Source organism: Otolemur garnettii, unplaced genomic scaffold (genome assembly GCF_000181295.1).
Source record: "Otolemur garnettii isolate 467f Iridium unplaced genomic scaffold, OtoGar3 scaffold00153, whole genome shotgun sequence".
NCBI lineage: Eukaryota > Metazoa > Chordata > Mammalia > Primates > Galagidae > Otolemur > Otolemur garnettii.
The window spans coordinates 1,855,611-1,880,986 of record NW_003852548.1 but is presented as its reverse complement, the minus strand read 5'-3'; the positions used below and the strand labels follow the sequence as shown (position 1 = coordinate 1,880,986).

The window sequence follows — 25,376 nt, the reverse complement described above, 5'->3', positions numbered from 1 at the left end:
AGGAAATAATAACCAAATCAAACAGACAACCTTCAGCATGGGAAAAGATATCTGCATATTATTAATCGGACAAAAGCTTGATAACTAGGATCTATAGAGAACTCAAATTAATCAACCAAAAAAGACCCTACAATCCCATATATCACTGGGCAAGAGAATAAATGAATCTTCTCTTGATGTTAACAAATGGAAGAACATACCATGCTCATGGTTGGGAAGAATCAACATTGTTAAAATGTCCATACTAACCAAAGCAATCTACAGATTTAATGCAATACCTATTCAGGCACCATCATCATACTTTAAAGAGCTTGAAAAAATAGTGCTTCATTTTACATAGAATCAGAAAACCTCGAATAGCAAATACACTACTCAGAAATAAAAACAGATCAGGAGGTATCATGTTGCCAGACTTCAGGCTATACTATAAATCTATAGTGATATAAACAGCCTGATACTGACACAGAAAGAGAGAGGCAGATGTATGGAACAAAATAGAGAACCAAGAGATGAACTTTGAGAAACTTATCAAAAACATTCAATGGGGGAAAGATTCCCTATTTAACAAATGGTGTTGGGTGAACTGGCTGGCAACTTGTAGAAGACTGAAACTGGACCCTCATCTCTCACAATTAACAAAGATTGATTCTCACTGGATAAAAGTTCTAAACTTAAGACATGAAACTATAAAAATATTAGAAGATAGAGCAGGGGAAAACGCTTGAACAAATTGGCCTGGGAGAATTTTTTGTGAGGAAGACCCCCTGGGCAATTGAAGCAACACCAAAATTATATTACTGGGATCTGATCAAACTAAAAAGCTTCTGCACAACCAAGAGCACAGTAAATAAAGCAAACAGACAGCCCTCAGAATGGGAAAGATATTTGCAGGTTATGTTTCTGACAAAGGTCTGATAACTAGAAACCATAGACAGCTCAAACTCCTCAATAAGAAAAAAACAGCCCCATTTCTATGTGGGCAAGAGACTTGAACAGAAACTTCTCTGAAGAAGACAGGCGCACGGCTTACAAACACATGAAAAAATGCTTACCATTTTTAATCATCAGAGAAATGCAAATCAAAACCACTTTGAGATATCATCTAACTCCGGTAAGATTAGCCCACATAACAAAATCCCCAAACTACAGATGTTGGCGTGGATGTAGAGAGAAGAGAACACTTCCACACTGCTGGTGGGAATGCAAGCTAATACAGCCTTTTTGGAAGAAAGTTTGGAGAATACTCAAGGAACTAAAAGTGGACCTACCATTTGATCCTGCAATCCCCCTACTAGGTATTTACCCAGATGATCAAAAATCATTTTACAACAAAGACATTTGCACCAGAATGTTTACTGCAGCCCAATTCATAAGTACCAAGTCCAAGTACCCATCGACCCATGAATGGATTAACAAATTGTGGTATATGTACACCATGGAATACTATGCAGCCATAAAAAAGATGGAGACTTCACATCTTTTATGTTTACCTAGATGGAGCTGGGACATATTCTTCTTAGTAAAGTATCTCAAGAATGGAAAGAAAAGTATCCATTGTATTCAATACTACTATGAAATCAGTAAATAATCACCTATACATTCATAGGAATGATAAAACATAACTATAGTCCAGAAAGAAGGAGGGAAGAGGAAAGAGAAGGGAAGGGAGGGGGAGTCAGGAGGAGGGAGAGTATTTGGGGGGATCTAACATGTGCATAAGGCAATGATACATTTCTATACTATTAAGACTAGAGTATGAATGTTTTTGCCACAACAAATAAGTAAGCAAGGAGACAGTTATGTCAATCAGTTAGATGCAAGGATTCCACATTGTATATTAAATCAGCACATTGTACCTCATAAATGCATTAATGTACACAGTTATGATTTAATAAAGAATTTTTAAAAAGACAGATGAATGGGTAACAATCATATGAAAAAAATGCTCATTGTCCCTAATCATCCAGAGAAATGTAAATCAAAACCATCCTGAGATATCATCCAACCCTAGTGAGAGTAGCCCACATCACAAAGTCTCAAAGCTGCAGATGCTGGCAAGGCTGGAGAGAAGGGAACACTTTTACACTGCTGGTGGGACTGCAAACTAATGCAATCTTTTTGTTAGGAAGTATGGAGAACCCTCCAAGAACTCAAGCTAGACCTCCCATTTGATCCTGCAATCCCATTACTAGGCATCTACCCAGAAGGAAAAAAAAATCCTTTTATCATAAGGACATTTGTACTGGACTGTTTATCACTGCTCAATTTACAATCGCCAAAATGTGGAAGCAAACTAAATGCCCACCAATCCCAGGAATGGATTAACAAACTGTGGTATATGTACACCATGTAATACTTTCAGCCATTAAAAACGATGGAGACTTTACATCTTTTGTATTAGCCTGGATGGAAGTGGAACATGTTCTTCTTAGTAAAGCATCACAAGAATGGAGAAGCAAAAATCCAATATACTCAATTCTAATATGAAGGCTGCAGATGAGCTAATACAAGGGGGTGGGTAGGGGAATGAGGGAGAGGGGAGGAGGAAGGGGGATGGGGGTTATGGTGTATGGCACATCTCTTTGGGGTGAGACACAATTGTAAGAGGTTCTTTACCTAACAAATGCAATCAGCGTAACCTAATTCTTTGTACCCTCAATGAATTCCAAATGATAAAAAAAAAAATATTCAAAAAGACATGTCCTCAACTCAGCCACTATTACTCATTTAAGGGTTTCTTTTCCTGTACCTAGGCAAGACCCACAGAAGTTTGCACAGGAACTTGGCAGGCTGCAAACTCACACAGGGGCTGTGCACTAGCAGCTGCATGGAATTCTAAAAAAACAGCAGGCTTTGTTTATTTGATGAAACAAATATGTCAGGGACCCAAAGGTGACTCCTTGCAATAAGAGATACTGTGGACAAAAGACTATCTGCCGCTTCCCGCAGCCATGGAAGTACTTCAGGAACCCACATACTTGGATTCTTTCTACTGAAAGTGAATTGGGAGAAATTATAGCAGTGGATCCAGAAGAAGAGTGAGTCTCTTGTAGATTTCTCTCAGCAGTTTGTTGAGGCCTTCTCAAAATTTACCAGCACAGATCTAGGGACAGATCAAAAACACCCTCTAGGCTCAGCACCCATAGCTCAGCGGTTAGGGCACCAGCCACATACCCCAGGACTGGTGGGTTTGAACCAGCCCACACCTGCTAAACAAACAAACAAAAAAATAGCCAGGCATTGTGGCAGGTGCCTGTAGTCGCAGGTACAAGGGAGGCTGAGGCAAGAGAATCGCTTGAGCCCAAGAGTTTGAGGTTGCTTGAGCTGTGACGCCACGGCACTCTACCAAGGGATACCAAGAGTCTCAAAACAAACAAAAACAACAAAAACACCCTCTAGTCCTATCCATCTTTGTCTTGACCAACGATAATTATTGAAATCTTAGCAGCAGCTAGTCAGTTTGGGGACAAGTTAGAGAAAGATAAGGAAGAAAAGCAGCAATTAAAGACCAGTGTGTTAGCTGCTCGGTAACAACTATTTTCTAAAGAATCACGACTATCCTAGACAATCAATCTATGAAGGGAACCGAGGACAATGAGAAAACTCTAGGTCATTATTGGAAGCCAGGACATCAGAAGAGGGATTATAGAGATTCCAGAGGGTGCAGACATTGCAGGATCAGGGGGCATCAGAAAAGCCCAGGATAAAATCCTCAGCTAGAGAACACTGGCAGTTGGCTCAAAATTGAGATTTGAGGGAATTTCAGAGGTGGAAACTGGTGAGCCCCAAGTGTCGATAACTTTCCCTCTGGCTAACCTACCTTTCAGGTAGTTTCTGGTGCTACTTATTCAGAATATCTTACTTGCCATCTGGTGACGAACCACTATTGATTGCTGACATTTCAGGTCAGCCTTCTACTTGTTTCTTCCCTTCACAGGTCCCATAGGTGGACCTTCTGATGAAAAATGTGCTTCTTTGCTTTTTTCTGATCTTTCTGTAAACCTATTAGAGAGAGACCTCCTTGCAAATCCCCTGTGCAAAATAAAGGCTAATATTCTGTCCTCCTGAAGGAGCACTTATAGAGCTCCCTGAAAGAAAAGGTACCCAATCTGGTGACGAGGTGCCATGAGAAAGAAAAAGGATATGGAAGAGAGAGGCAGCCTCACATTTTGCTGGAAAAGTACCCCAAGCTTAAACAAATCAATGCATCATTTTGCGCCCCAGGGAATAATGATAGTGGTTTAATTCACAATGTAGAAGCAATCAAAAGAGCTTACCAAAAATATAAGTGATGCCCATATGTAAAATAGTATCATTTTTTGAGAGCCCAATTAAGAAGGAATAAAACCAATTATGAAAGAATTAGTAAAAAAACAGGAATAATTTTAAAGGAGCATTTAACCTGTAATACACCCACACTTCTAGTCAAGGAAGGTACATTTGATGAAGATGGACAACTGCTACCTAGATTTATACGAGATACTAAGAGACAGAAATAAATTTGTTGCTCCATCAACCCTTGTAAGTTCCTAACCCTGGTAACTTCTCTGATTTCTGCGCCATTGGCCTACAAATTTTTTCTCTGTAGTTTATGTGTGTTCTGCTTTTTTCTGTTCCTCCAGCCAATTTATTCTTTACTAATGGAGTACAGTATTTATGACAAATGATCTCCCAAGGGTTGCATGACTCTCCTACTTTTCTCCAGCCATTCACAGGAAAACTTAGGAACATTTGTCCCACTGGAGGGATCTATAATTATTCAAAATGTAGCATTATTTGCTGGTAGTTTCCAAAACTAAAGAGCAAGGCAAAACTGATATTTTGGCTTTGTTATAATTCCATGTCTCACAGGGGCACAAGGCCCCACTAAACAAACTCTAATGTTGCCAAACTGAAGTAAAATACCTAGGGAATCTGTTGTCAAGTGAAGGCTGTAATTTTGCAGATGAAAGGCCCTACTACAATAAAACAACTTAGACAATGAGGGGGAAATCACAGGGTACTGTAAAAAGTAGGTTCCAGCTTTCGCAAAGAGCAAGGAACCTCTGATGGAGCCATCACATGGTAATTCTCCAGATGGTCTGGTTTGGTGTCTAAAATCTGAAGAGGATTCTGAAGAACTGAAATGGGCTATGGTTTTTCTTCCCCTAGATTTGAAGATCTTAAACTTTTAAAAACCTTTCTACTTTTTTTTGTCATAAAAATAAAGGCACTGCTAGTGGAATTTTAATTCAAAAGGTAGGCTTAGACTACAGACAGACCAATAACACATTTCTCAGTTCTTATGGATATTGTGGCACTGAAAATGCCTAGATGCTCCAAGCAGCGGTGGCAGCCACCACACTTAGTGAAAAGGCTGGTGCCCTTGCTAGACTCTTTTGCACACCTCACATGCTATGACAGCAATCATGCAAGTTTATGAGACCTAGCATTTATCAGGGCACCACCTGACTAATTAGGAACAAGCATTATTATCTAATCCTAATCTTGTATTGGGAGATGCAGTCTCCTAAACCCTGCTGCTCTTTTACCAGATCCTGGTCGAACAGATGATCACAAGTATACAATGGTAATACAAGTATAAAATGCATATTTGATCATGTTTACTGATGGGTTATGTACCCAAGATACAAAGGGCCACCTTTAGGCTTCCTATGCTGTGGTGATTGCTCAAGACATCTTGGAAACTTATGTTTTGCCTGGAATTAAATCAGCACAAGCAGCCAAGTTAAAAGCAGCTATGGGGGCTACAATTCTTGGTTCAGGAACTTAAAGTGAATCTATGTACTGATAACAGGTGTATACTATCTGTCATAAAATGGGGAAATTTGAAAACAGTAGGGGATTCTTCATGGGAAATAAAATATCTCAAGGAAAATTAACGTTCAAGTTGTTAAAGGCTTCCCTTGCCTACTGAGATATCAATAGTTCATTGTAAAGCCCACATAGTGCAGAATGTTCTGACAAAATTTCTAAAGGCGGGCGAAGCCTGTGGCTCAGTGGGCAGGGCACTGGCTCCATATACCGAGGGTGACAGGTTCAAACCCAGCCCTGGCCAAACTGCAACAAAAAATTAGCTGGGTGTTGTGGTGGGCGCCTGTAGTCCCAGCTACTCTGGAGGCTGAGGCAAAGGAATTGCCTGAGTCCAGGAGTTGGAGGTTGCTGTGAGCTGTGTGTCTCCACCAAAAAAAAAAAAAAAAAAAAAAAAAAAAAATTCTAAAGGCAATGATTTTGCTGACAAGGGTGTAAAAGCTACTTTTAAAACATGGCTGACTCCCAACTTTGAAGTCTCTTTTTTTTGAGACAGAGTCTCTCTGTTGCCCAGGCTGACTCCCAACTTTGAAGTCTCTTTTTTTTGAGACAGAGTCTCTCTCTGTTGCCCAGGCTACAGAGCCCTGGCATCACAGCTCACAGCAACCTCCAACTCCTGGACTCGAGTGATCCTCCTACCTCAGCCTGCCACTACGCCTGGCTAATTTTTTCATTTTTAGCAGAGACTCGAGGTCCTGGTCTTGCTCAAGCTGGTCTTGAACTCCTAAGTTCAAGTGATCCTTCTACCTTGGCCTCCCAGCATGCTAAGATTAAGGATTGAGCTACCACACTGGTTTTAAAGCCTCACTTCTAATACAACAGCAAATGTGCTTTTACAAAAATATACATTTCAAAAGGAAATGGAATAATTAAGTGAGGTGGAAGCTATGTTAACCAGTTAGATATAAGCATTCCAAATTATATATAAAATCAGCACATTGTACCCCATAAATGCATTAATGTATAAAAACAAGAAAAAAAACCAAAAGGAAATGGAAAAATGGATTAAGAAAGACACTAAAAGAAATCCAGCTATACTATGGGAATTTCCTAACAATGTAATTCTTACTCCACAGTCTTATTTGCTTGGTTAGGATTGTTGTGTCATCAACAAAATAAGCTACCTAAAAATGGATTTTAAAGACATTAGATTCTTATTATGCATACCAAAAAGTGGAACTTATTCAAAACATGTTAAAGATATGTTCTATTTATCAGCAAAAGTCTTCACAGATCACTCCCAGGGTAACCAAAGGAAATTTTTCCCAGTCAACTTACAAGGTAACTGGTAGCAGCTGGATTTCACAGAATCAATACTGCAGAAGGTAAGATATTTGTGTCTATTTATGGTGTATATGAGTGGCCTGAAGTTTTATCCTCTTCCAAAGCCGTTGCTCAGGCAGTGGTAAAGGTCCTCTTTAAAAACATAATTCCAGGCCAGCCATGGTGGCTCAGGCCTATAATCCTAGCCCTCTAGGAGGCCAAGGCAGGTAGATCACCTGAGCTTAGGAGTTCAAGACCAGCCTGTGCAAAAGTGAGACCCCATCTCTACTAAAAATAGAAAAACTAGCCAGGTGTTGTGTGGACATCTGTAGTCCCAGCTACTCAGGAAGCTGAGGATCACTCAAACCCAGGAGTTTAAGGTTTCTGTGAGCTATGATACCATGGCTCTCTAGTCTGGGCAATAGCATAAGACTCTATCTCAAAAAACAAAAGACAGGGGCGGCAGCTGTGGCTCAAAGGAGTAGGGCACCGACCCCATATACTGGAGGTGGTGGGTTCAAACCCAGCCCTGGTCAAAAACTGCAAAAAAACAAAAACAAAAGACAAACAAACAAAAATACCATTAATTCTCACTTTTGGGCTACCAGAGTAGATTGAATCAGACAGAGAACATCATTTTATTTTTACTTTTGTTCAGAAGTTATACAAAATCCTGCAGATTCTGATAAACTATCATTATGCCCTACCACCCTCAGTCCTCTTGACAAGCACAGAAAATAAATCTAATTCTAAAAAACCTCATTGGTTGGCTCAGCACCCGTAGCGCAGTGGGTAGGGTGCCAGCCACATGTACCGAGGCTGGGGGGTTTGAGCCCAGCCTGGGCCTGCTAAACAACAATGACAACTGCAACCAAAAAATAGCCAGGTGTTGTGGCAGGCGCCTGTAGTCCCAGCTACTTGGGAGGCTGAGGCAGGAGACTCGCTTGAGCCCAGGAGTTGGAAGTTGCTGTCAGCTGTGATGCCACAGCACTCTACTAAGGGCAGCATAGTAAGGCTCTATCTCAAAAAAAAACCCCTCATTGGCCAAGATTCAGTGACCTTCTAGGTTAAAGTGGCCTTGTTAAAAATTAGAGTAACCTTTGCTAACAAGCATGGTACTAAATTAAGGTTTGGTAGGCCTATCATTTGGGTCTGAGAATATATCCTGTGCCTAACTGAATCCTCTCATAGTAATATTAAATGTGAACTAAAAATCCTAAGGCCCCAATACCCACAAATAGAATGGACCCCCTGCTGACCAAGGGGAATCCCAGAAAAACCTTAAAGCTGAGTGTCCAGCTCATTTCCAGTTCATTCCAATGAACTCCATATTATATTCCCAAAATACATATGATCTGGGCTTTTAAGTCCAACAGTTCAATTCAGTTATTGGATTGAAGGTAAAACCACCTTCATTAGTAATTTTTGATAATACTAAAAAAACATAAACAGCCAAGTACTCAAGCCCTAAATCTGATGCAAAAATGTTTTGTTAACTGGTTTGATTGGAAGAGTCCTTACCAAAAAAAGGAATTCATTAACTACACTAACAATCCATGTGACAATAGTTATAAGAAAGGCCACTTGAGATTTGTCTTTACTATGGTAGGGGTTTGGTTCCATAAAACTACCGATGGTGGTAAAGATCGTGATAATAAATTACATCCAAACTGGTTGAAAGAATTTTTCTCTATCAAGAAGTTTCTAACTGGCAGCCACTTAAGAGTAGCATGAAACCTGCCTCTAAGGTTAGGTAGCATGAGTCTCCCTCCTATGGAGAGGTTTACGCTGCAACTAAAAGAAGCTGAGCAGACAAGAGAAGGTATAAATCCTCAATGACATTCCACAGAGCGGGTCAATTCACATCCCAAAGGGAAAAGGAGTCTCTGGAAAGGGGAGGCAAGGAGAGACTATCTGATGGACTGTCACTACCTGTAAAAATTTTTTTTTGAGTTTGTTAAAAAAGCCTTGACAAGTTCCTGAACAGGCAGTGAGTATGAGCTTCCTTTGCCTCCTCGTAGACGGATGGCACCAGATGTCTCTCTCTGTCAATCTATGGCCAAGAAGCAAGAAGAAACCAATTCCTGTTATGAACCTGGTGTGGGAGAAACAGAAAAGGACAAGCTCAGCAGTTTCTCAACTGTCTCCTGCTAGTGGGGCTACAGTCATAAATCCCTCCCACCCCTCCTCAGCCTACCCTAATAAAGAACCAGGGTCATTTGGCCTCGGGTCACAGCACTCCTCTCATTTCTGGTGCTGTGCCCTCCTTTTCTCCAGAGAAAGAATAATGTAGTAAACTGTGTGCTTCTTTCTATCCTAAACTCTGAGAACTTTTTCTCACCCATGTATGGATTTTATACCCCAATACTGGTTGGAATGCTTTCAACCGACCCCTCAAAATATAGATAATAGACATCCTCCTACTATATTTGGGACATATCAATGCCCTGAACCTATTTTAGTAGCCTCCAATATTATAGGTGGATGGTTTTCCTTAAAATATCAGAGTCTTCAGAACTAGATATGTATCTCTTAAGCCCTCCAAGTATGAAATTTGTTTATTAAGAGGTCTTATTTGGGACCATCCAAGGGCAAAAGGAGACTTATTAGAACATAATTCTGGGAGCATACCTAACTTTTTTGAGATTTAGACTTTGAATAATAAACCTAGTATATTGTGACAATTACAAAAAACGCAAACTGGATGGACTCACATCATGCAAGATATTTAAAAACAATTTCAGTGAGAATGAAAATGAGAAAATTTGGGTATTGGACTGGTTAAAATAATGATGGAACAAAAAAAATCACCACAAAGGTCTCAGGCACTCATTTGTAAAGCAATTAGCTATCAGATAGCTGCAAGATACCATCCCTAGTTTAGAATTATAGGGCTGTTCATATCTAAGGGAACAACAGATAGGTGCTGGACTACGACTATACCAGAAGAGATAGAAGAATGGTGTAAAAAGCATTTAATTAATAGACATATCTAGCATTTACAGATAGAGACTGCAGAAGATAGGTATAACATCACTGCCTTACGATGTAAGTTCTTTCCAGTCCCAGTATATACAGATAAACACAGGTGGATGCCTGTTATTCATGGAGATTTTACTAGCCTGGGATCACCACTGATTTGGATCGATGCAAGCAATGGAATGAGCTTCAAAGCTTTAGCTGTACAGCACACAAAACCCTGCAACAATAATGAATGCCACTCAGCAAGACACTACCACACATCAAGATTATGAAATCCTACCAGTTCTTTGAACAGTGCTGCCGACGTAAATTCACAGTGGCAAGTTTGCAAACTTAATTGTCAGTGTCTGTACAACAACAACAGCTCTAATAGTCATTCCAGAAAAATTGCTATGAAGGGCAGACTAGGTGCTGGCGGCAGTGCACAGCTTCCCAAGGACAGTATTTCAAAGATGACTATAGTGATATTCAGCAATGAGGTGCCTAGCACTTCTTCTAGGATGAGTTCTCTGAACTTAATTGCCTTATCTCGTATGTAAATTGTTTAGAGGTCTACAAGTCTCTGTCAGCATTACAGCCCAGGAATGTTTTCCCTGAGAGCTTGGGAACCAGCTCTTTCATATTTAAACATCAAAGCTCCCTTTTCCCAGACCCCCTGGGAGTTTAGCCTTAGGTGTCTGGCTCTAATCTGCTTGTCATAGATACAAGCTTGATTTTTTCCTTTGGATAAAGGCAATTAGCCAGCACAGATGGCCACCTGAATTACCTGTGAATTTAGGATGAACTAAGAATGTAGAGACAGGTTATCATTTATCTTCAGAACTTGTATCTGCTCAGCTACATAAAAGAGTGAGATTTCTTCCTGTCTTTGCGACCTGATTAGCAGATCGCTTGAGGTGCACATTACAATCTGGTTTAATTTTTTCAATAATAAAACTATCTTCTTTCTATTCTTGATTTGTAGAGAGGATTTCCTGGGTTGCCTGCAGATTTTACTTTTAATTTTTTCCCCAACATGCAACCAAGCTAACTCTAGCTACTACTTTTTCTCTCAGTAATAAGTTTTTTGTCACTGATTCAGGAATTCTGTGACTTCTACCAGCACACTTGCAAAAGTGGCAAGCCCACTTATTCACTTATAAATAAAACCTCAGACCTTTTATAGTTCTTGACACCATGGGCTAAGACCAACTTGCATTCATGCAGCTAGCCATTCAATTCACATTAGCAGCACTCCCTAGAGGCAATGAGTACCCAGTACCTTGTCATTTAACACCAGTGAGTGGGTCAGGCCTTAGGGTGACTCTAGCCTCTAATGTACAAAATTCTCACTATAAATTTCAGTCTTCTTGGTTGGCAAGTCAGAAACCTCAGTCTCAATGGCTCTGACTATGGTATTAGCATGTCTTTGCCATCAGGGGTTGCTGGTAAACCCTAACAAAATTCAGAGGCCTGCTCACCAAGTAGTGTCTGGGACCTCTGGGTGGATTCACCATGCTCTATCCCTCTCACAGTTAAGAAAATACTTCCAGCTCGGCGCCTGCGGCTCAAGTGGCTAAGATGCCAGCCACATACACCTAAGGTGGCGGGTTCGAATCCAGCCTGGGCCTGCCAACTAACAATGATGGCTGCAACCAAAAAATAGCCGGGCATTGTGGCAGGTGTCTGTGGTCCCAGCTACTTGGGAGGCAGAGGCAGAAGACTCACTTGAGCCCAGGAGTTGGAAGTTGCTGTGAGCTGTGATACCACAGCACTCTACCCAGGGGGACGGCTTGAGGCTCTGTCTCAAAAAAAAAAAAAAGAAAGAAAGAAAGTACTTCCATCACTTTGAACACCACACCAAAAAGGAAACTCAAAACGAGAACATACTGGGCACCTCAGTTATGGGAGACATTACATGACTCACTTGGACATTCTACTAGATTCTTTATATTGACTAAACTGTGAAGCAATGTCCTTTGAACAGCACCCAAACCAACAGGCAATGTAGGATGCTGTCCAGCAAGCTGTGGCACATTCTCTGCTCTCTATCTTCATGGTCCCCTAAGCCTCAGTGACCCTGAGCTCCTAGTCTTTGTAACTGACCATTTTACCTAACAGGGTCTCTAACAAAGGGAGGCAGTCTCCATCTAGATGAGCATCTTGGGGTTTTGGATTTGTCATGTTCCTTACATGTCACCACCTATGTCCCTTATTAAGGCAGCTATTAGCCTGGTTTTAGGCCCTTGTCAAAACTAAACTGACCAATGGAGATATCAAGACTCTCTGCCTGATGGATATTCCCATTTGGTGGTAGGTTGAGTCAGACTCTATGACTAACAAGATGGAGAGGGCACAACATGCCTCACTTATCAAAAGGAAAAGTGTATTCAAAAGCACAACTGGCTGAATAGTATTCCACAGCCATAAAAACAAAACAAAACAAAACAAAATGGAGACTTTACACCTTTTGCATTAACCTAGATGGAGCTGAAGAACATTCTCATTAGTAAAGTGTCCCAAGAATGGAGAGGCGGCTCGGCGCCTGCAGCACAGTGGTTACGGAGCTGGCCACATGCACCAAGGCTGGTGGGTTTGAACCTGGCCCAGGCCAGCTAAACAAAAAAATAGCTGGACATTGTGGCAGGCGCTTGTGGTCCCAGCTATTCAGGAGGTTGAGGCAAGAGAATCGCCTAAGCCCAAGAGCTGGAGATTGCTGTGAGCTGTGATGCCACGGCACTCTACGAAGGGCAGACAAGAGAAGAGAAGAGAAGAGCAAGTATCCAATGTACTCAATACTAATAGGAAACCACTAGACGAACAACTACATCCCCACATAGGAGAAAAAAACAATTAAATTCAAGTAAGGGGAAGGCAGAAGGAGGGGGATTCATGGGCTCTCACCTAATGGGCACAATATAAGGGCACATGGCACACTTTCTGGTTGAAGGGCTCAACTACAACTTGGACTTTACCTAAAAAATGCAAACAACATAACTTAATCATTTGTACCCTCCAATTCATCTGAACAAAACAAAACAAAACACACACACACACACACACACACACACACACACAAAACTGGCCTAGCCCCAGCAGCATCTCAGCTTTATGTGAAAATGGGACAACTCCTTTTGGGGGTAAATTTATTTCCCAATCTGCCAACCAAAGCAAGGCTGCTAGACTTAATGGGGCCCTCAATTCACACAGTTTCACCCAAATGCCTAGACACGATCTACTAATGGTTTGGCTAAGCTGAAATCTGATGGTTTCCACTGGCTGTGTGAGTGTTCAGCCACAGCATAACTGCGAATAGATGTGGATGCTCCACTTAGCAGGCCATTGCCATACTCTCCCCAATATTTCCTTCAATTATTTATTGACTCTTAAGCTGTTTCCAATGGCCTAGCTAGGGGTTCAGCCTACCACTCAGGAGACTACAGACTGCAATTAGTCAGCTCTCTTTGGTATCAGACTGTGGAAACAAACTGCACCTATCAATTGAATAGGCGGGGTCACCCATGTAGATGCCCAAGGCAAGTGTATACGCTGATGAAACTGAGTGGAATCAAGTGCTGAAATACTGCCATTGCTGCCTGGATCCATCATCACATTGGACATGGCAATACATCCATTGTCATAAACTGGACACAAATTATAGGACTCTATGTTTCTGAGGCAGAACCTACTACTATATCCCAAACTTGTGACTCCTAAAAGATGACCTATTGTGATAAGAAGGGTCACATCATATGAAGTGGAGCCACACTTGGTCCTGGAAAATTGATTATATCACCCCTTAAACCTCCTCTCTGAGCTTTCGCTAAGGTTGACATTTTTTCAAGTTAAAATATGGAGACTTTAGCTATTCTGAGCCACACAATTATAGCTGTTTTCAGGTATGTTAGGGACTATTTGCAGCCTAAAAATGGTACAGTTTTTATTGCAAAAGCCACATAACAATGTGCTGATGTCAAGGTATTTGATGGGCTTCCATACGCCTTACCGGCCACGGGTATCTGGTATTGTTAAGCATTAGAACAGCCTCCTCAAAACTTGACTCACATGGATTTCAGACTCTATCTATTTCCGTCCCCAACTTCTGGTCCACAAACCTTAGTAAGGCAGTTTGGTCAATGAATATGGCTAACCCCAGAAAGTCATCAGCTTTCAGCAGTTCTCTGGGTAAGGATCAGAACAAAGCTGAGGGTCACGTGGACATTTTTTTTTCTGAGACTCTGTCACCTTGGGTAGAGTGCTGGGGCATCATAGCTCACAGCAACCTCAAACTCTTGGGCTCAAGAGATCTTCTTGCCTCAGTTTTTTCTATTTTTTTTTAGTAGAGATGGTATCTCACTCTTGCTCAGGTTGGTCTCAAACTCCTGAGCTCAGGTGATCTACCTGCCTCAGCCTCCCAGAGAGCTAGGATTACAGGTGTGAGCCACCATGCCTGGCCCATGTAGACATATTTTAAAAATCTGAGATTCTGTCTTAAACATTTCTGGATATAGTCTTCTTTCTTTCCTCTACCAGCAATTCCAGACTAGAGTGGTTGGTAATCCATTGGGTGGCAGCTCAGCCAGAAGGGCACCTAAGAGAATTACATTTAATTCTGATTCAGGGCTCGGCGCCTGTGGCTCAAGTGGCTAAGGCGCCAGCCACATACACCTAAGGTGGCAGGTTCGAATCCAGCCGGGGCCCGCCAAACAACAATGATGGCTGCAATCAAAAAATAGCCGGGTGTTGTGGCGGGTGCCTGTGGTCCCAGCTACTTGGGAGGCTGAGGCAGGAGACTCGCTTGAGCCCAGGAGTTGGAGGTTGCTGTGAGCCGTGATGCCACAGCACTCTACCCAGGGGGACAGCTTGAGGCTCCGTCTCAAAAAAAACAAAAAACAACAAAACAAAATTCTGGTTCAGACACCTGGATTCTCTGGTTGAATCGACATTGTCCTAGATGGTAAGGAAAACTACCACTTGGTTCAGTACATTGCTCACTGTGTCCCCCTACAGTGACGCACATGGGACAAAGCACAGAACATAAGAGATCTCTGTAAATTTATGAAAAGTGCCTTTGTCCATCTTGCACCTAATCCACTAAGATGAAAGGTTTGGGAGCTAAGAGGGGACGAATGTAAGGTAAACTTATAGCTACTAGAATGGACCACAGTGATTTTGCGTCAGTTGAGGGAAAACAACAACTCAGCATCTAAAGAGGAAACATCTTAAGCCCCAGGAGGTACAAGGAAAGGGGGATTTTTATGATCTTTGGCTTTCAGAACCACTTCTGGAACATTCCTTAAAAGGAAAATGTCTGATGTGCCCCTCTTCCCAGACAGTTACAAAAGCCTTAAACTGTTGAGTTTACAAACAACCCTTCCAACTCTATGCTATGGAGGGTCCCAGCTCTGGTATCTCACATGCAAAACACTTATCAATACCTCTAAATGTCTCCCCTCCACCCAGCTACCACTCAGTCATTGTGCAGGGAAGGAGAATGTCCTGCGGCTACTGGCATGGATGTGTAGGACTGGTTGGAACTACCGTCTAACTGCCCTCAGGTAGCCTCTCCAATAACAAGAACTAGACTCCAATTTTTGAACAGAACTGAGAACCCTCAACAACCCTGAACTTCACCTGTGCCCTTGAAACAGTGACAGATAAGAAATCTTCCCGCCTATTTGTGTTCCTTAAGAAATGATTTAGCACAAAGAACCATTTGCCCTATAAGGTTTGATGTCCACTCTCTGTCATGACTCCCCTAAGACTCACAAGCAACTCTACTGTCTGTGACAAGACTAAACACAGGCTTTTTCCCTTTTGTCTGAACTTGCGGCCAAGACCGGACACAGACCCCTCAACTCTGCCTTCTTTTTCTCATGAATGCTTACCCTAAACACAGTTATCCTGAAACTGGCTAGACACAAAGATAAACATTTCCTGGTCAGCTGACTGACTGAGACCTCCCCTGATCGTAAAAACAATCTCCCCTATAAATCTCTGCACCTATAACTTGCTTACTACTCCTCCCTACAAAAGTATAGGGTGAAAGTACCCTGTCCAGACTCCACCATGCAGATCTGGGGTGCTCTTCCTATTGTGATGACATGGATGAAATCAATTTTCTTACTTGTTCTATTTTTGTCTTAGAGAGTTTGGTGCCAAACTTGAATGAGACTGGAAGCCCCTTGTGACCACCTTCTCCACCTCTCCAGCCCACTGCACACCTCCCCTGACTGGCAGTCCAGGGATCCATGGTAAATCCCGCCCCTGATCCCTGGGCTCTGGACATTTGTCCACAGTAGCATAGTAAGGAGTGATTTTCATTCTTTGAGTGATCTTTTGATTTTGTTTTGTTGCCAGTTTTTGTTTAACCTTAGTGTTCATTGCAAACTCTCAATCCAATTCTCAACCCTCTCAAAAAACTCCTGCCAATTATATGCTTTGCCACTATGGCAACAGTCCCATTCATTATCACCAAAAAAGCCATAATTTTACTAAGGACAACACAGAACTCCAAAGGCCCCTTTCGGGCATTCAGGATCTCCCCAAACTTATTCATTTGTGAAGTGCCCACAAATCTTGGGACTCTTAAGATCTCTTCTCACTAAGAAAAGCAACTTTTTTATCTGAGGAATGCGAGTCCCTTTAAATCATCAGGCCCAGAGAGACACTGATATGTGACAGAAGTCAGTCTCACTCCTCCCCTGAGCTAAACATTCATCTCTTTTTTTTTTTTTTTTTTGAGACAGAGCCTCAAGCTATCCCCCTTGGTAGAGAGCCATGGCATCACAGCTCACAGCAACCTCCAACTCCTGGGCTCAAGCGAGTCTCCTGCCTCCACCTCCCAAGTAGCTGGGACCACAGGCTCCTGCCACAACGCCCAGCTATGTTTTGGTTGCAGCCATCATTGTTGTTTGGCAGGTCTGGGCTGGATTCGAACCCGCCACTTTAGGTGTATGTGGCTGGTGCCCTAGCCACTTGAGCCACAGGCGCCGAGCCTAAACAGTCATCTCTTAAAGCCCCTTGCTATGTGGCTCTGGACTGGGGCCAAGCAGCCATAAAACTAACCTAACAGGCAGTGCCCCTAGCTCTGTGGGTAGAGCACCAGCCCCATACACGGAGGCTGGTGGGTTCGAACCCAGCCCAGGCCAGCTAAAACAACGACAACTGCAACAACAAAAAAATAGCTGGGCGTTGTGGTGGGCACCTGTAATCCCAGGTACTTGGGAGGCTGAGGCAAGAGAATCTCTTAAGCCCAAGAGTTTGAGGTTGCTGTGAGCTGTGATGCCACTGCACTCCACCAAGGGCAACAGCTTGAGACTCTGCCTCAAAAAAAAAAATTAACCTAACAATGCTGTATGTTGGACACCATATAACTCATATTCTATATTCAACAATGTATAGCCAATCACTAGTCAATGTTATTTCTGTAAAACTATAAGAATTCCTATCAAATAACTTTATAGCAGCCCACCTCTTCTTCCCTTTTTCCTATAAAACCCTGCTTGTACTCTCTGTCTCGCCTCTGTCTGCCTTCCTTCTCTGCTCTCTCTTTTCCCTCCTCTTCCCCCTCCCTCTTCTCTCTCTCTCTCTCCTCTTCCCCACTCTCTCCTTATCTTTCTCTCCTCTTTTCTCCCCTCCTCCGTGTTGCTCTGTAGCCTCCCTCCCCCGACCAATAAAGACCTTTCGTACAAAAAAAAAAAAAAAAAAAAAAAAAACCTGCTTGTAACAAAAGCCAAACAGCACTTCCCAAGGCAACTCGGAAGCATTTCCCATGCAGCTGTCCTCACTCTGGTTCAAATAAACTCTTTAAAATCATATTTTGTGCCTCAGCTTCTTCCTTTAGATCTGTATCATCAATGGTCAGCTTACTGTGTTTGGTATGAGGAAGCTGAAAAATTAGAAAATGTCTCCAATCTATCTCAAAGTGTACGTCTCTAAGAACTGTCTCTCCCCCCACCAGTCCACTCCTCCTGCCCCTCCTTCACCCCAACTAAACCTCACAACCTTTTCTTACCCAGAACCCTCCATGTATGCCACCCCTATCCTTTCTTTACCCATTAATTCTCAGATTCCCCGCTTCCCCTACAGCCCCCTCTTCTTCTCTTTACCCTGTCTGGCTCCATTAAACTCCTGTGCTCCCAATTCCCCATCCTAACATGTATTATTTGCCTTACTCCACCTGGGATGATGGATGGTCAATGACCTGAGTGCCCACCTGGCCTTAGTCTTGCTCAGATTTACATGCTACTGTTAAATACTTTACAGACCCCTGTAAGAATGGAGAATAATTTAGTAATCAATTCAGAATGGTCCTCAGAACATATTCTCCTGAGCTGTCTTATATCAATTTGTACAACTGCTTAATGGGCCCCCTGAGAGGGACCTTCAAAGAAATCAGAATACCCTAGGGCAGTCTATAGCCATACCACTCACAACTCCCCATCTCAGAAGCTAAACAGGATCAGGCCTGATTAGTATTCGTATGGGAGAATACCCTGAGGCTTACAGGTAAGTTAAAACCATAGGAGAGAGGCTTTTAGAATACATTCCCACTGTCTTTACCTTCAAAAATTTATTAGTCAAATATAGAAGATTATTGGCAACAAATATGAATAGATCTCTAAATAGAGATAGAGATTAGGAAACATTTGGAACGACTACTCCAGTTTGTTTGTTTTTGTTTTTTTTAAAGAGACAGACTCACTCTGTCGCTGGCATCACAGCTCACAGCAACCTCCAGCTCCTGGACTTAGGCAATTCTCCGGCCTCAGCCTCCCAAGCAGCTGGGACTACAGGAACACACCACAATGCCCAGATATTTTTTTGTTGCAGTTTGGCCTGGGCTGGGTTTTGAACCCGCCACCCTTGGTATATGATGTTGGTGCCCTACTCACTGAGCCACAGGTGCCGCCTGACTACTCCAGTTTTGGGTCTCAAGGATTAAACCCTATCTGTCTTGGTCATTAACTTGTAAATAGCTTACAACCAGAAAAAAGAGACATTATTCCAAAATATGATGTAAATTGGTGAAATGCTCCTCTTTCCTAAATGCACACTAGTTCAACACCATATAAACTTCACTCCAGGGAGGGTTTTTTCCCCACCATACTGAGAGGTGGCTGCAAACATTGAAGGACACTGGCCATGGAATTTGTGACTTTGGTGAGATTGGAATCATGGTAGGTCCAGAAACTGATGCCCAATCCTAGTTCACTGGTATTAAAAAATATTTCAACTCTTATACTCTCACAGGTAGAATGCATTGTGTGTACTGGCCACATACAGAAGCATTGCTTTGATGATCTTATACTTCAATTTAAGATCTAAAAAAACTCCAGCGGTGAAAGCAACATAAATGGATTCTAACCTGTATATCATCTGCCAAGTTCCCATGTCTGGAGAAACTAATGTCACCTCATTATATGATGCTCAATTTGTACAATAAATTATGAACGGGGGGGGGGAAGACTTCACTCCAGAAAAGGCCAAATCAGCACAATGCAAGCCCGTGGTTTTACAGCTTAAATAATAAGAGAACAAGCCAAGGCAATCTGTTCCTCTGAACCCTCATAAATAGGGACATTTTAAAATATCATTATAACAAAGGATAGGACATTGAAATTCCTAGCCCTAAAACACAAAGGGGAGCAAGAGTCCCCCCTGGGAAATCCATCTCCCCAGTGACTTTCCTTAGAGAAAACTTGCGTATTGTGTCCACAACTGACTCAATGGGCAAGGAGAGATAATCATCCCCAGCCATGGACATCTTGCCACTTTCCTAGTACATATAAGGAGAACACTTTCCACCATTAACTCTTCTTAATTTCCCACTACTCTGCCTCATAGTATACAAACCATACCTGTGGTGGAACTCTATAATCTATCATAAGACTTGCCTTCATCTAAACAGTGTTACTAGGGCCTCATTACCCGGCAGAGCTTTCTTCTTAGCTTTAATGTGCCAGTAAGCCCACTGGGGAGAGAAGAGCTCTTTTACATGATGCAGTGAACTATAACCTATTTGTGCCCATATGTATGCTTATGTGTCTGTAAGTAATATTTTTCTACCTCTGGGAAAAATGAATATTCCTAAAATTACCCCCAAATAACTTGAACTTAATAAAAATGTACAGTAGTTCCTCTTATCCATGGGGGATATGTTCCAATACCCTAGTGGATGCCTACAACCACAGATAGTACCAACTTGGCAGAGTTTTCTTCCATCTGATAACCGAGACGGCCGTTAAGTTACTAATGGGCAGGAAGATAGACATCATGGATCCACTGCACAAAGGGGTAATTCACATTCCTGGTGAAAGAGTGGAACAGCACGAGATTTCATCACACTACTCAGAGCAGTGGCAACTTCAAACTTATGAATTGTTTACTTTTGGAACTTTCCATTTAATATTTTCAGACCGCAGTTGACCATGGAAAACTAAAACCAGAGGAAGCTAAACTGCAGATTGGGGGTGGGGGGGACTACTGTATTCCTTCTTTTTTTTTTTTTTTTTTTTGACACAGAGTCTCACTTTGTCGCCCTTGGTAGAATGCTATGGCATCACAGCTCACAGCAACCTCAAGCTCTTGGGATCAAGCAGTTCTCTTGCCTCAGCCTTCCGAGTAGCTGGGACTACAGGTACCCACCATAACACCCGGCTATTTTCCTCTTCCTCCTTTTACATTCCCACCATACGAACAAAGAGGGGGACTAAATTCCTTGTTTCGTTTTCAACTATTGCTACGGCGCCCAGTCTCACTGGTTGTTTAATGTGTCCTCCTCCCCTTGACTCCCAGGACAAGACATCTAATCACCATTCCCCTCAACACATCCCATTTCTCCTTTTATGGTCCATTTTGGTATTTAAACCACCTCACATCATTCAACTCCAACCTTCCAGCACATACTAACTTCACTGTATCTCCCAACATAATCAAAGTTTCTCTTGAAATCTCCAAACTCCATAATTCTACTTCCTCAGAATTAGGCCCAGGAAAAAATCATGGCAGAGCTTTTATCCCCAGTAACTACCATTCTCTCCTGCACCATTTTTCATTCAGCCATATAGACTTTGTTCTACTCTACACAAAGACTCTGCCCTCCTGAGGAGGGGTCCACTCTATGATGAACTGCAACTATAATGAATAATTCGTACACCACAAACACTGTATGTCACCCCGATAATACTACTTTTTATGTAGTCAGCCAGTCTACACTTGCTTTCCCCACATTAATCTTTTTCATGTCTTTGGAGTCCTTGTCCAGGGTCTCCAAATATTGAAAATCACCAGCCCACCTGTCAACCATATGTCCCTCTGAAGACTTAATCACTTAATCACAATGAGGCAACTATATATAGTTTTCAGGAAAACTCCTCAGGGGAATAATTCTCTCTTTATGCACATTATAAGGGTCATTTTACTAAGAAAATTATACAGTTAGAAAAAGTAGGTCAGAATCTCTCCTAACCCCTTGTAGAAGTAATAAATGATACCACTTCTGCTCTAGCCAAGAAGTTTAAACTCACTGGCTCAAAATAATACAATCTAGCTCTCTACTGCCACCTAGCTAGTCAGGGAACTGTCTGCTCCACAGCCAACAGCTCTTGCTGCAACTGCATCAACACCAAGCCATGAAGAATGGCCAATTACTAAACTCAAGGAAAAGGCTACTTGCCTATCTAAGGTGGATATGAATGGCCTATGGAGCACATTCTCCTTGGAAAAAATTGTAAACATGGCTCAGCGCCCATAGCACAGTGGTTACAGAGCCAGCCACATACACCAAGGGTGGTAGGTTCAAACCCAGCCTGGACCAGCTAAACAACAATGACAACTGCAACAAAAAATAGCCAGGTGTTTTGGGAGGCTACTTGGGAGGCTGAGGCAAGAGAATCGCTTAAGCTCAAGAGTTTGAGGTTGGGTGGCGCCTGTGGCTCAAGGAGTAGGGTGCCAGCCCCATATACTGGAGGTGGTGGGTTCAAACTCGGCCCCAGCCAAAACTGAAAAAAAAAAAAGAGTTTGAGGTTGCTGTGAGCTGTGACACCATGGCACTCTATCAAGGGTAACATACTGAGAAAAAAACATTTGTAAATAGAGGACCATAGCTTCAAGAAACAGTGCAAGGATTACTAATCCTTCTCCTGTTTATAATCTTAAGCCTTACAGTTGGGGGTGCAGCCTGCCTAGAGTCTTAGATGCTACTATGCAGTCAGTTTTAACATTGTTGAATCATTACTCAATTCATATCATAATCTAGCCCACCTGAGAACAACTGGACTCTCAACTGACTTTGTGCACAGAGGCTAAATCTGAGCCAACAATTTTATGTGTGGAGGTCAAAACTGGACTGATGATGGTATAGACCAGGGCATTTCAAGTAGCCTTGTTTCCAGACATAGTCATTCAAGGACAACCTTATGGACACTTTGAACAAGAGCAAAAAGGGTTCTGACAATGTTGAAGTCTATCTGAGCCCTGAAAATAACAACAGTTAAAAAAAATTCTACTACCCTTGGGCAGTGCCCCTAGCTCAGTGGGTAGGGTGCCAGCCACACACACACCAAGGCTGGCAGGTTTGAACCTAGCCCCAGGCCTGCTAAAACAACAATGGCAACAACAACAACAATAAAATAGCCAGGCGTTGTGGCGGGCACCTGTGGTCCCAGCTACTTAGGAGGCTGAGGCAGGAGAATCACTTAAACCCAAGAGTTTGAAGTTGCTGTGGGCTGTCACGCCACAGCACTCTACCCAGGGTGACAGCTTGAGGCTCTTGTCTCAAGAAAAAAAAATTCTACTACCCCTTCATGTTCTGGAAACAACTGACTGCAAAGGACCGCCCTCCCCTATGTGACTTAGATTAAGTCTCCCTATCCACTCTTTCCCACAACTCCTGCGGTTTACCTGTGACAAGGCCAACACAAGCCTTTCTCCTTTTGCCTGTCCCTGCTGAAAGACCTGAGACAGACCCTCCAACTCTCTGTTCTTTGTTTCATGTATAACTGAGATTAGAAGCTTGTCCTCCTGAAACTAGTTAGCCACAAAGATAAACTTTCCCTCTTCTGTTATGACTTCCCCAACTGCAAATATACACCCCCATAATGCTCCCCACTCTGAATTGTCTATTCCTTCCTGTGAAAGCAAAAGGCAAAACTATCCTACCCAGACACTCTCATCTCCAGATGTGGGGCTCTCTATTACAGTAGCCTGAAAAATTCAATTTCTTGACTTGTTTCCTTTTTGTCTTTAAGAGCCAACTGAGGGGTCACACTGGAAGTATTCTCACCCTGTGGTCTTCTGACTGCTGTGGTTTTTACTTATGGGGCCTTATTAGTTATAAACAATACTTTCTTCCCGGGAGCACCCCAGGATTGTACTGTTTGTGTGGAAGTCAGACAGACAGACACTAACTGGCTTCCTGCCAAAATAAGCTGATTTGGAACTTGAGTGGGGTGGAGGGTCATAAGACAGTGTTTGAGGAATCACCAACAGTGGTTCATGGAACCCATAAATGGCGCTGGAGATCTCTCCACCCTTGTTTGCTAGGAGGAACTCCCTAGAGGATAACTGACTTGCTATTTATGTGCACCCTGTGGGCAGTTATTCCTATGATAGTAATCGTCCAATTAAAACAAGTGGTAGTAAATCTGTCCCTGATGTTAGCTGATGTGATCAATGATGCTAACTTGGCCCTGGAAGCATCCCAGTCAACCTCAACTTGCTGTCTGAGGTTGTTACAGATGATGAAATTGTCCTTTGACACCAAGGCAGAATTGGTGCTATTGCTAATACATCCTGTTATACCTAGATTAGTGCCTCAGGTCAAGTGGAAAGGTCACTACAGAAACTCAAGGAGAAAAACACCTGGCTTTGTGAGGCAGGCTTTGATAGTTTATAGCATTTATTCAGCTGGTTGGGTCCAGAGACCTGAGAGTTATAGATGAGGAGAACATTTGGAGATTGGCCAAATATTCCTAGTTTTGGCACAGTATTGCTGCTACTGGCCCAGTATTGGACAGATTGCTTTTTATTTTTTATTTTTTAAGACAGAGTCTTACTCTGTCATACTGCATACAATGCAGTGTCATCATCGTAGCTCACAGCAACCTCAAACTCCTGGGCTCTCCTGCCTCAGCCTCCCAAGTAGCTGGGACTACAGGCACCCGATTAATTCTTCAATTTTTTTTTTTTTTGAGACAGAGTCTCACTATGTCACCCTTGGCAGAGTGCCGTGGCATCACAGCTCACAGCAACCTTAAACTCTTGGGCTTAAGTGATTCTCTTGCCTCAGCCTCCCAAGTAGCTGGGACTACAGGCACCTGCCACAACGTCCGGCTGTTTTTTTGTTGTAGTTGTCATTGTTGTTTAGCTAACCTGGGCTAGGTTCAAACCCACCACCTTTGGTGCATGTGACCGGCGCCACTGTGCTATTTTTTAGTAGAGATGGGGTCTCACTCTTGCTCAGGCTGGTTTCCACCTTCTGAGCTCAAGGGATCCTCCTGCCTTGGCCTCCCAGAGTGCTGGGATTATAGGCATGAGACACCACACCCAGCCCAGATTGCTTTTTAGAATACTATTCATAAAAGCCTTAAGTGCTACATGAGACAAACTGAACAGAATGCAAGCTAGTGTCAAAGTTGAGAGGCAGATGTTACTGGGAATTCTCCATGGGGCTCTCACATTTCTGCACATCTTATGAGCATAGGCACTGACTGCCTAAAAAGGGAAAAAAAACAACTATTTTTCCTTCTACTCACACAAAATACTTCTGATACCAGATGTGTGGGTTTTCCATACCAAGCAATTGTCTGTGGATGCCAACAAGTATTCTACAATTTAATTCTGAACAAACTACCTGGAGTTAGCACTGATTCCCACAGATTAAGTCTCTGTCCTACTTCAGACTCCCTCACAAGTCTAAGCCTTCTGTATTTCGGATCAATTGGTTATAAAGCAGGGTTCCCATGACCCCCTTCTCAGGTTCAATAATTGACTAGAATGGCTCATAGAACTCTGATAAACACTTATATTTACTAGTTTATTATAAAGGATAGAACAGCCAGATGAATGGGTATACAGGGCAAGGTATGTGGGAAAGGGCATGGAGCTTCCAAGCCCTCTCTTGGGTACACGACCCTCCCAGCACCTCCATGTGTTCACCAACACAGAAGCTCTCCAAACCCCATCTTTTAGGGATTTTTATGGAGGCTTCATCACATAGGCACGATTTTTTTTTTTTTAGATAGTTTCACTTTCTCACCCTCGATAAAGGGCCATGGAGTCATAGCTCACAGCAACCTCAAACTCTTGGACTCAAAGCGATTCTCTTGCCTCAGCCT

At 42.5% G+C, this 25,376-nt stretch overlaps 1 pseudogene; it reads left to right on the top strand.

Moving 5' to 3' along the window:
* Nucleotides 1-19,214: 19,214 nt before the first annotated feature.
* On the top strand, nt 19,215-19,393 carry LOC111728373 (annotated as a pseudogene).
* The last annotated feature ends 5,983 nt before the right edge of the window (nt 19,394-25,376 follow it).